We start from the raw sequence: 12,868 nt of genomic DNA, 5'->3' as shown, positions 1-12,868 counted from the left end.
GTGTTTAACATAATCACACATATACACTTAAGTCTTTATATTTCTATGGATGTTACCTTTTTGGCATTTTAACTATTTTGATTGGTGTAAGGACTAAAACCAAAACTTAGATATTCAGCCAGAGATTTTTTACAAATAATAAACAGAGTTTGCTGTGACAGGACTGAGTCCACAGCACCCTCATCTTTCAGAAAACACACCTGTTTAAGACAGGAAAGATTACTGTCGACTGAAACAAACAGGGCACACAGTAGATTTTTGTACACCATTTTGTCAATTACTGAATGAGATATTCACTAATAAAAACTGATGTATCCAGTGGTCAATTATTCCTCTGTTGGCCATCCTCACACAGAGATGGACATGAGTGAAAAAAATGTTGGTTAGTGATGTTATATGTGATGGTAATTCTAGTTATAGGCACATGTTTGACAGACAAGGACAAGTAATGCATTATTGAAGGTTGTCAATGTAAGATTTATATGTTTGTTTGGTTAGGTGAAGTTTGTGTTGGAATCTCTGTTGTGAGTTAATATGAACAAACAATGGGCTTCAAGCACAAAACTAATTCCAACACAAACTTCATATAAGGTGCAAATGTTCCATGGTAGTATATTTATTGTGTTGTGAGTAGGGCTGGGCAACAAAATGATCATGATATATATCGCAAAATAAAATTTTCCTCGATAGAAATACGAGACATGCTCGATACAATTTTGATAGAATTCATTCGTTCATGTTTTGACAACATAAGAACAGCCAATCATGCTAGAGCCACGTCAAGTTAGGTTGACGCACACAGCACAGGCATAAGAGCCAGACGCAGCACACACACACTAATGTTTGGGCTGCAGCGGGAGGTAATGAGTGTTCCCTCAGGAGAAAATTTGACTGAGAACTCGGGCGACCAGGTTACTGAAAAGTAGGGTACGGTATAGAAGCTGGGAGTCAGACGTTCAAAGCGTGTTAAGTTTCATTTTCAGTTTATGCCAGTTATGGCAGTTACGGAATGCACCCCCAGCATTGTTTTGTGGAGATGGTCTTCATGAACTTGAAAGCTTTTGCCTGCTGGTCAGATTTTTAGTTTAGTTTTAAATATAGGTACCTGTTTTATTTCTCTGAAACAGTTGTATAATGCTCTTCAGCACATCTGTCATGCTCAACTTCTGACAGAAAATAAATCCTATTTAAATCAAAAATAACCTTCTGATGTCCTCTCAACTAGCCTAAGTTATGAGTAACAGAAAATTTAAGCTTGATTTATATCGGGATACATATCAATATTGTATGATATGAAAACAATTATCGTGATATGATTTTTTTCCATATCGCCCAAGCCTAGTTGTGAGTGTAGACAACATAAGTTATTATAAATTGTGTAGTTCCAAGTAGTGCATGTATTTCCCATATTTATTGAATATTGAATATTATATATATTTTTAAAATTTAGTGAAGGCAAATATATTTAAATCAGAGTCTCCATGATTGAAAAGCTGTCTATGGTAATTATAAGGAGGAAAAAAAAAGGACACCGACAACACGTCACTGACGTTTTGTCCATTCAAAGCAGTACTCCTCCATTTAAACTCTGTGCCTCCAGCTCTGACACACACATTCACACCCACACAACAACAATTCTCAATGCTCTGTACCACACAAGATGCAGTTAATGAGCTACTGTGAACCAAAGAGAAGCAGAGGACCTCTGCTACTGCCCCAGTGTGACAAGCCATTATGCAGAGCAGTGAAAGAGAGAAGCCTCTCTGAAGCTCAGAGTTTGCTCATGCCCTGTTCATGAACACAGAGCTAAATAAATCTAATGAGGTTTTTTTTTCCTCTGGATGTTAGCTCAAATGATGATAAACAACAGATTATGTGCGTCACTACCTGTCTCCTTTATTTTGTTGAGGGATTGCTTCATGTCTGTGTAGAATCAGGCTGAAGAACCGGAAATTGTCTCTGACGTTTCCATGTGGTTTTAAATGTCTGCATGATGAGACTCCATTTTAGTGCAAACGAAAACAGCTCCTTTGTCACGTGACAATGACAACTCCTTTTGTCACTGTCATGGTGATGCATTAGATCCTAGGATATTTTACAAGCTTATCACAAACACCAGCAGCTACAGCTAATGTCTGGGATGTTTTGCTTTTTCCGATCACAGTCATTGTCATGGAACTGGGCCGATAATTTGATGTACAATCATGACCCATGATCGGTAGGCAAGGTCTATTAGTTGTTATTATTTGACTTAAAACTGTTCATTTTTACATCAGTTTGACCTGATAATGCAGTATTGACCCACAGTGCCTCTGGGTACAGAAGCCAGATCATCAGTTCAGTGAGTTCACACATATATTTGGTGTAATTCTTTTACGTCTGTAGTTGTCAGTTCATCATGAAGTCAACCTTTTCTCAAGGTAAAGCAATTAATTCCTCAAACTCTACAGTATAAAGTGGATTTTTAATGCAGGCAGTTGCTAAAGATTCACTATAAAGAGACTTAAACGTAATGGTACAAGCAGCCCATAATGCCATATTCTCTGTTAAATACAGTAATGACACTTCAAGTTGGGCCATTTAAACTGAATGTCACTTGTGTGATTTTTTTTTTTTTTTACCGAGCTGCTATTTATTTCTTTAATAACACTATCTGCTGTCTAGGGGTGGAAAATGATAGGATTTTATCAACATCAATGCCATTGTCAGTTCTGCTAACAGATCCAATTCCTTATTAATTCTCCTATTGATTCCTGAGGGTTTTTTTGAATGGGAAAAAAGTAGTTCAACAGGCCATAGTGGAGCTTTTTGGACCAGTAACGTTAGCACTCATACACAGGCAGTCAAACACATGACACATCCTAGAATGTAATTGAATGCCGGGTCAACAAATGCTTGAACATGTTACTGGTATTTGCACCCTTACATGAAATTACAGCATTACACTGATTACACATGGCATTATTCTCGTCTCTTCTGGTGAAATGTAGCTAAGCTATGGCTCACTTTTTCCTCTTCATGATTCCTTGCGGTTGAAGTAGGTCAGTGGATGACGTGATTACGTAATGTACTGCGATGTGACGTAGGGAAAACCAGAAAACGTCATGCAGGGAAATGAGACAATTGGTAAGAAGAACTGATAACGCTGGAGGTGTACAATTCCGATGGAATTGATTAATTAGAACCGGTTCTAAGTCAGAAACAGTTTTCGATTTCCACCCCTACTGCTGTCTTCTGAAAAGTAGATTATATGACAACTTAAGGTCTCTCAGCCCTGGTTGTAGCTTTACTTACTGGTTTATAGCAAAAAGTTTGTCACAAAATTAATTTGTCATTGTCAAAAAATGATCACTTTGAGTGGTTTCTTTTTTAATGAATGATAATAGGCCTACCAGGTATCCAAATCTGTCAAAATATGACTCTATTTTTCATTTAACTTCAAAAATGATTCATGTTACTGAATGTGTTATTAGACATAATATTTATGTGTGTGCAAATATAAAGACTTGTGTCCAACATTTGTTCTAACAGGGAACCGTTCGCTTGAATGTGATACAAACATACTGTATGTGTTAAAACAAATGACAGATGCTGTTGTGGTTCTGGTTAGAGCAGCCTTGCGTGGTGATGCAAACTGTCATTTTGTCTTCTGCACAAACCGGCTGCTTCTTTATCAGCGCAGTTTAATCAGCACACCGACAGAGGTTCAAGCTGTAAAATTCCTCTGCTCGAGTAGGAATCAGATCAACTAACAGCAATGACTACAGCCTCAGCTCTGCCAGATGTATTCGATAAAGCTGTGCTGGATTAATTGATAAATCATTCATCTTTCCATCTGTGTGGTGGAGATTATAGAGAACGCAGAGAGCGGCACGTTTATCATGAGTCAAGGCCTCCCCTCTGCTCTGCGGTAGAGATGCAGAGTCTGTTATGGCTTCCCAAGTTGCATTTGTGTGTGAGCTTGTAATGTTGCAGATGTCACGATTGAGGAAAAGCTCACAGATTTTCTTGAAGGTGTCCTGACTGTGAGTGCGTATGTTTAATTATCTTGCAGTAATAAGTGATAATTCACAGCTCCACTACCTCCGGTTCTCCACAATCCAGTAGACTCAGTTAAATCATCTGTCAGGAGTCGTGAAAAAGCTGTTTTCATGGTTACTAACTCTAACTCTATATGCGTCTTTTTGTGCTCTTCCATGTGCTTTCTCTGCTGGAGAGCTTGAAACAAAATGAACTGTTCAAGAGAAACAGAATTACATGTTCAGTCACAGTATTAGCAGCACAGCAGCTACATAAACTACTGTATAAATCTGTTATAGTTAAATTCAACCATGCACTGAATTAAAAACAGCATGAACACCTGAGGATAGCTAAGCGTATGTTTTATGAAAGAAGTGGCCATTAACCTGCTCTTGTGAGTGTGATTGGAGTGTGATTATTAACACTTTATTTTTTTCTCTCAAAAGCAAGTAGAATAAAATCACATCTTTTTTTTTTTTTTTTTTTTTTTTTTTTTGACATTTTAGGCCCTTTAGAGAGCCAGCAAAAACATGCAACAAAGGTCTCCAGTCATGACAATTTATGCTGTATGTTACCATCTTAAAAAATTGTATCACCTGTTGCTATTATCCACAGTCTTGCATTGTTTTACTATCTCAACACAGTGAGCAGATTAACAGAAACTGCATTCAGCATCTTAATTCAAGACGTATCTGACCTCAGGAAGAGGACATACAGTATACTGTGCAGAAATAATAATATAAGAAAAAGGATTTCCAAAAGATGCACTTACAAATGTTTTTTTCAATCATTGTCATCAGGATTATCTCCCCATCAAGAGATGGATGTAATATCTGTTGCCTCTAGAAATAATCCATCACTGCATTTTATTCAGTCACGTACAGGACAGCCTGCTTAGACATGCAAATTACATTTTGGTAGACAGACATATTATCTAAACATAGACACTACCTGAACTGCAGCAGCTTTCCTGAATATGAACAAAACACTGTGCACAGCAGAAATTGCTTTTGCTAAAGTACAATTTAAACACAGCACTAACAATAGCCAAGGGTGTAGTTTGTGTTTTGTCGTATGTGCAGTGATGTAAAAGCTGTCAGGATTTCTTTAACAGTAACATGGTTAACTTTAATAGCTGTTCTTTTTAATTACTTTATCAGAGGCATGTTGCCAGTGTAAACCTTCATAAAGCCAAATAGCACCAACACTTATTAATCCCAGTCCCAGCAGTGCTATAGTCATATTCCAATTAGTGTGGAAGTAGCCTGTTTTCAGGGAATCCTTTATAATATGTTTTTAATACAGTTACGTATTGAAGTCAGTGTGGAGTTTTAAAGGCAAATAACAATGCATCAGTCAACAGCCTTCTAGCCCCAAAGTTTTGACGATGAAAATGCATCTAAAATCACTGTCCTTTACTTGATTAGAACCCAGATAAAGGTAATCAAAGTAAATACCCAAATAAATAAATCTGAATCAACCTCACAGTCATTAATCAACAGATGTGGAACTGAATCACATAAAAACATCATTGTTGGAGGGATTTTCTTTTTATTACCTCTGCCAAGGAATGGCAGAGGTAATGTTTTCATCGGGGTTTGTCTGTTTGTGTGTTTGTTTGACTGTTTGCAAGATAACTCAAAAAGTTACGCATGGATTTTGATGAAATTTTTAGGAAATGTTGATACTGGCACAAGGAACAAATGATAAAATTGTGGTGGTGATTGGGGGGGGGCTGATCTGCCTTGGTGGAGGTCTGCACTCCCTGAGTGCTTTTTTTAGTTTCTCTATAAAAGCCTATTGTTAACATAGGTATCATTCTGCTACTGCTAATACCAATAATAGGTCAAACATCCTATCAGTCATGATTAATGAATCTATATCTACTTATTTTTACACAGCAATATAAAGACTTGAAAACTGGTAAAATGTAGTGTCATTTAAACCTTATGATCACATTAAAATGATAGTTTTAGTGTGAAGCCATTGGAAAAAAAAATCTTTATCAAAATAAATAAGAACCCAAGCAATGTCATGGATTGAAGGACAGGATGTGGACCAGACAGGGTCTGATCTTCTGCCTTGTCCTTTGTCATCTGAGTCTAATGTGAGGCAGATTTATTGCACATTTAACTAAAGGACAATAAACCAAGAAAAAACAACTGACTGTCTGTGTAAAACAGTCCCTTTTATGTCATATTTCAGATCCTTTTTCTCCAAGGTTTTATCCAAGTGCGTTCCCATTGACATGTCTGATTGAAGTCATCCAGATCATATAAACACTATTATCTACTTGCCTGCGTGTTTGTCCTTTATTGTCCTCCATTAGTAATGGTTTTCTAGACATAATGATGTCTTTGCGCTCTTTTCACCCATGTGTCTCCAACTTGGCTGTAGACATATCTTTATATTCTAAGGCACATTGTTGGTCATATAAAAATTGTGATCACAATATTATTTTCTTGGACTTGGTGCTTATTGTGTAAGATAAGTGAGTAGATTTGATTGTTGCACTCAGTTAATATTTCTTGTGCCATGATGCATTACAAGGTAGTAAATTGCAGTGTTATAAACCACCACTGACAGCCTCCAAATTACTTTTAATTGATTAACAACAATGACAAAAGCTGAAAACCTAATGTTTACATAAAGCCAACATAGTGTACACTTGTTTGTGTAAATAAACATCCTTGGTGACTGGCTGAGCCATTTAAAGATAAGAAGTATGTCTGTAATTATTGTATTTTCATAAGCAGTTTTTCAATTTTTAATTTAACTTTTGACTTAACAGATTTTTCCACATTATTTCAAGCTGATGTATGATGTTGGAAATACACCAGTGTATTTCCTCAGTGTGTGAATAAGGCTGGTTTTAAGAACCTTCTGTTCTGATTAGCCCGAGGTGATGTTTATTCACTTTTTACCTGCTTTGTAACTCCTGAAAAAGCAGTCATTGAAGAATCGACTGGAAAATGAACGGGTTAGTTTAAAGGCATGGCTTACTGCCAATACCCTGCAACGATATAGGATTGATAGCCTTCTGCCCACTGAGGCAGCAAATTGTCCTAAGCTTCCATAGCTGTGTTTTGTTTAGGAGGGTAATGACTGTATTATGGAGAGATGAAGACTGGACAGTAAAATAAAAGAGGTAATGACTTTTAGTGACAACGCTAAGGACACACTGAGCAGGGTTGTGTTTATGTCCAGAGGCAATGATGCTAATGAGTTAGCAATGTCACTTTCATTTTGTGTGGGTTATTTAGTATTGCAGCTCTAAACAAACTAAACAAAGCCGACTCAGGTGAAGTGATGCAGCTAAATATGTGATAATCAGTTAGTGTGTTTTAGTACAGTCCATTTAAAATAAATATAATTATGTTCCACTTGCTCAAAAACCAAAAACACAAAAATATGCAAAGGTTAGTGGATTTACACACTAATCCCTCCCCATCTTTTTTGAACGTCACATTTTAAAACACAATTTACCTTAATCCTAAGAGTAAAATGATGTTTTTCAGTAGCACCTGAAACATATACTAACTTCAAAAGCACTTCTTTGTGGGGCTTATACTTTCTGTGATGTTCTGTATTTTTGCCTTTGGACTTTGGATCACATTAAACCAAAGTCAGCCAAATGCTCCAGCTCAACCCATAAGTAAAATGTCTGCTGCTTTTAATTTTATTTAACCACCAAAGACTCACTGAGATTAAAAATGGCTTTTACAGAAGCATCCTGGCAAAGACAGGGAGCAGCATAGATAACAAGGTTTCAGACACACATTATAACCAAACATACAAATCTAAAAAAAAGCTCTCAGATTTGGAAAAAGCAGCAGATGTGTTTGTTTAAATAGGTCAGTATTTTGTTTTGTTTATATACTGTGCCTGTTGTCTGGTATTTGATCTTTGGTTTGTATTTATGGTGTCTTATAAGCCCATGTAAGGGCTAGGCATGTCTGTATGCAAGACACAATAATAAAAAACTTTCATTCATTCATTCATTCATTCATTCATTCATTCTACAGTCTCTGCCTTATATTTCAAGTCATTTTGTAATTGATTCTAAGCAGAGGGAGAAGCATATTATGTCACTGACTACCAATTTCACCTACTTACTAGTACATCCCCCACTTCCGCACTAATAATGTAAAGGATTTATTGTGTTCCAGACACTTTTACTGATTACACAGTGCAGACCTGACAATGCCCTTGTGCCCATATTCAGTGAAATTACAAAATAATCTGATAAAACTGAGCTTGTGACATGTATAAGCAGATCATTTTTGGCCACGTTTGCAAAAAAACCACACCAGTTATCTTCTATCTGACACTTTCAATCAAGTAAAATGTAAATAGATGTGGATTTTACATGTAAAGTGGATACAAAATTAACACTCATGAGCTAAATAATACAAATACACACGGATATTTTGTATTTCTGGTGTCTAAAAATTGGTAATGAACCCTTGGTGTTTGTTATCGACATCCTGGTACCACATATTGATTTTCATCATGCGGGGTAATCAAACATAAGAAATAGACTACACAGGCCCAGTTGCAATCCATAGTAGGTGGTTATGGTGAAACATTAAAGAGACCAGGTCCCATTTCATGCTGTGCTTATTTTTATATTGTCTTTCTTTGTCTGTCTTAGTTTATGCTGACACTTTTTCTAAATCTGCCCAATAGGGCTGCAACTAACGATAATTTTAATGATTGATTATTCTGTAGGTTACTGTTGATCATTTTAATAACTAGGCCTAATCCATTCATCGAATAAACACAAAAGACTCAATTCTTAAAGACTGGTATTTAACCAAAGCAATATAGACTGCAGACAAGTCACTAATGATTACATCCCTGCAGTGACTTTGGGTATAGTTAGTGAGCACTAGCCTGCTACCTAGACTTGTTTTGACTAGAGACTAGCAAGATATCGTTTTCAGCCACCTCCGGTAGTTAACGTTAGTCTGGTGGCCTGAAAAATTGGAGATGGATGAAAACATAATTATGACGATAGTGTCTAACTAGCTAGCAGGCTAAAGTAATTACGACACATAGGCTATCTTAAGCTAGGTCAGTGGTTCCCAGCCTTTTTTGGCTCATGACCCCATTTTAACATCACAAATTTCTGGCGACCCCAGACATTCAAAACAGAGACTTTTTTTTGTTAAAATTAATTTCTTTTTGATCATGTAATTGTTTGCTATATTATGTTGCAAGAAAACGTTAATTTTAGATGACATTTAGTCTATATAATGTATATTATTATGTACGGAGGCAAAAAAGCCAGATGTAGATTACTGCACAAAGTGAGAATTTTATTTTCCTTGGTCAGGATATGTACAGTCAGTCCAACGTGCATTTACAAGGCTGACAATTAATACTGAACAAACAATAACTCAAACTATGAATTATGAAAGAGCTTACTATCTTAAATGAACATAAAGAAAGATAAACAGAACCACAGTGCTTCAGTTTCAGCTTCACAGTTTGTCATGTCTATTGTGTATTGGGATTGGGATTGTCTCTTTCAACTCACCATATATTTTTTATTCATAACTTGTTTTTTTTATCAATTACTACAAATTTCAGGCGACCCCATTTGAATTCCATGCGACCCCACTTGGGGTCCCGACCCCAAGGTTGAAAAACACTGAGCTAGGTTGTTTATGTACCTGAAATGTAGTGCACCGTGAGATTTTGGCCATTTTTTTTCCTCTGTATAGAAGTTTTGTTACATTAACGGCGCACTATGTGGCTGCTGTGGCCACTGGGAACATAATGTAAACCTTGCTTTAAAAATCTGGTCCGGCATCCGAAGCCTCCACCATGTGCTCAGTGTTTTCCGCTGTTACACTGCACAGCGTGCGGGCATGCCTCAATACTAATGTGCTCAAGACCCAATGAACCAACTGCTGTATTTGTTACCAACTCTTTTAAGAATCGATTTGTTGTTGCAACACTACTACCCAACTTGTTTTCAGTCCTATACTTAACCAAACCATAACCACTGGCATTGTCTATATATGTGTCAGATGAGCCTGTAAGTCTAAATGTGACGCCTTGAAGTGTCAGTATGTGACGAGTCAATGTAAAAAGCACTTTAAGCTTTAAGTCGAGTGGTATTAATCTGTATAAGTGCATCGTTTACCATACATTGCCCTTTCATCCAGCTGGCTGTGGTTTGTGAATCTTAGCCAGTAGGTGGATCAGCAGTTTTTATGTCCTCTCTTCTGTCTCTGTGTCTGTCTGTCCGCTTGCCCTCTAAAATTAAACACGTTGCTACAAGCACTGTCACGACAGACAGGCGGTGTGGGCGTTGGACGCACATGCACGTACATAAGAGAGCACATAAACACCAACACAAAACCAGCCATCATGTAAGCATCATACAAAAAAAACACAAAGCAGAACAATAAGTGATTTGATGATTACTTTACAAACTGTGACAGTGAAATAGTGATGAGTGTGTGGGGAGTTTGTAGGTGTGTATTCTATTTAGCTATATGTGTTAAAGTGTATGTGAGAAAATAAGAGACATTTATGTAATCAAGACACTCTTTAGGATGCAGATGAATAAAACATGAAATTGTGAGATAGTGGTGACAGCTCTATCACCACTTAAGAGTCTTAAGATTGGCCGTTTCTGCAAATCGCCACATTTTCCAACTGTTGATGAGTCTAAGTCCTTAGATGTGACTGTCCACTGATGTTCTTCCTCTTACTGAATATTCTGATGTTTTGGTCTGTTATTAAGTCTGTTAAGAAACAACAGGCATTCTTCTGTTTTATTAAAAGGGACATAATGTAAAAAATAGAGTTTCATTTCTTAAGCCTGGAGCTCTAAAAATAATGTCAACGATCAAAACACTCAACGCACTTGACTGGGCATTGAAATGATCCATTTGGATTTCAATATGCCATATCCACTCTCAACTAACGCTAAAATCATCCTGACACACTGGCGGTATTTATTAATATGTCTACTTGATGGTATCCATGGCACAGTTGTGGACAGGAAGTGGGTGTTGAAAGCAGAGGTTAATGTGCATTTAAATCTGCAGAAACTGAAAAAACCCTGGTTGGAAAAGGGATCAAAACTAAGAGTATGTGTTATAGAATATGAGCTGAAGCTTCACATACACATACTGGTGATATATAAAGGTCACATTAACTTGTAAAGTAGGGCATGATTTATCCATTTTAACCCTTAAAGACCCAAACAGCTACAGCGACCAAATCCATCTACTGATCTAAAATGTTAAATAACTGTTGATTCACTCATCCTATCAATATATGTAAATAATTGAGGTAAAATGCAGTTTGTCATCTTTTCATGGTCATCAGATATGACCCATTTGGACGTTCAGAGGCTCCATAGTGAACGTAGAAACACTGTCATGTTCTGTAACATTGATTCACCAGTAAATCACTGTAGTTTGACAAATGACAGCTGTTGGAGATGTTCGTTTTAACATACAGTTATAGATATCTTTGCTGAACGTGTCACTTTTTCTTCAGTTTTGATATAATAACTTTTGAATTTACTCTGAGCTTTTATAAATGTTTCCATGATCTGTGACTTAAATATAGGAAAATACATGATTTACACTAAGAAAAAAAAAAGCAAAATATGGAGGATAATATTATATTAAATTGAGATAAATCAGTGGTGTAGAGGTCAATGGAGAAGTGGGTACACTCTCAATTTTTGCCTTTTTTTTACGTAGTCTAAAAAAACATCCTATTATAGAAACAGTGACATGTAAGACTACTCTGTTTAGTTTACCCAAAAATCCATCAGTAGTGTTTGCTCACTATTATAAAATTATCATGACTTGATCAGGAGCAGTTTGTAGGTATTACTGGTCACACAAGCAGCTGCATGAATGTAAATGTATTCAACATGAGGCAAACATAGGATAACGTTAGCCTTTCATAACGTTAGCCTACTCACAGTTTAACTAATGGTGACAAAATGTCTTCTCCTCTAGATGTGTAGTCATATGGTCAGTAGTTTAAAACAGTGACTCATTCTGAAACCACCTTAAAACTTACCTCAGAATCATGTATTCCATGAAAGTAGGTTCTCTCAATACGTGTCACTCACTTGAAAGACATTTATTCGGCCTTTCTCATTCACATTTTAAATAATCGTTCATCTTTCAATGAGACATGCAGTGACCTGTCAATCAACTGGGGTGGCACTGGCACCTGAAGTGTCCAATCAGGTTCCAGAAGTGGCCAGCGCTAGTTAGCCATATTTTCCTCAGAATGACCTTCCTCACTCTGCCTCTGATTGGCTCACCAGTCCTCATGCCTAAAGTTAACCAACCTCATCAGTGAAGATAGCAAGTACATCAATTAGAGGCGTGGCTTCACCATCCTAAGGGAAAGAATGTTCAATTCGGCTCAGATGCTACTGAATGGTGCACATCAGGGACATTTAGAAATGGGTATATGCAATGCTGACTGAAAAACAAGTAGGTATACGGCGCATACCCTGGACTACACCACTGAGGTAAATCAATTAGGATAAGTTAAATAGAGAGAAAAATGAATTTGGGAACTGTCATAAATTAAGCACTGGGTCTCTATGGGTTAAGATAAATATTAATGGATGAATCCAGTTGTGGCCCTACACACATTCCTAAATACACACTTTAAGATGTGTAGGAAAAGAAAGTGGTTACAGAAAAGTCCACAACAGGATCTAAACTCCCATCCTCTGCATGAATGTCACATGTAATATACAGCACACTACTTCACAATGCACTGCAAGTAAACACTGATATTTGATATACTGTATAGGTACGTCTTAGGGATGAATTTGTCTGACATTTTT

The 12,868-nt window shown here is 36.9% G+C and overlaps 1 protein-coding gene across 1 annotated transcript in view; it reads left to right on the top strand.

Moving 5' to 3' along the window:
• Window positions 1-12,868, top strand: part of syn2b (synapsin IIb) — a 92,635-nt gene that overhangs the window by 26,150 nt on the left and 53,617 nt on the right. The window lies entirely within an intron of this gene.

This window comes from Sphaeramia orbicularis, chromosome 5, assembly GCF_902148855.1.
Source record: "Sphaeramia orbicularis chromosome 5, fSphaOr1.1, whole genome shotgun sequence".
Lineage (NCBI taxonomy): Eukaryota > Metazoa > Chordata > Actinopteri > Kurtiformes > Apogonidae > Sphaeramia > Sphaeramia orbicularis.
Note: the sequence above shows the minus strand (reverse complement) of the source record. Positions and strands in the feature narration are given on the sequence as shown.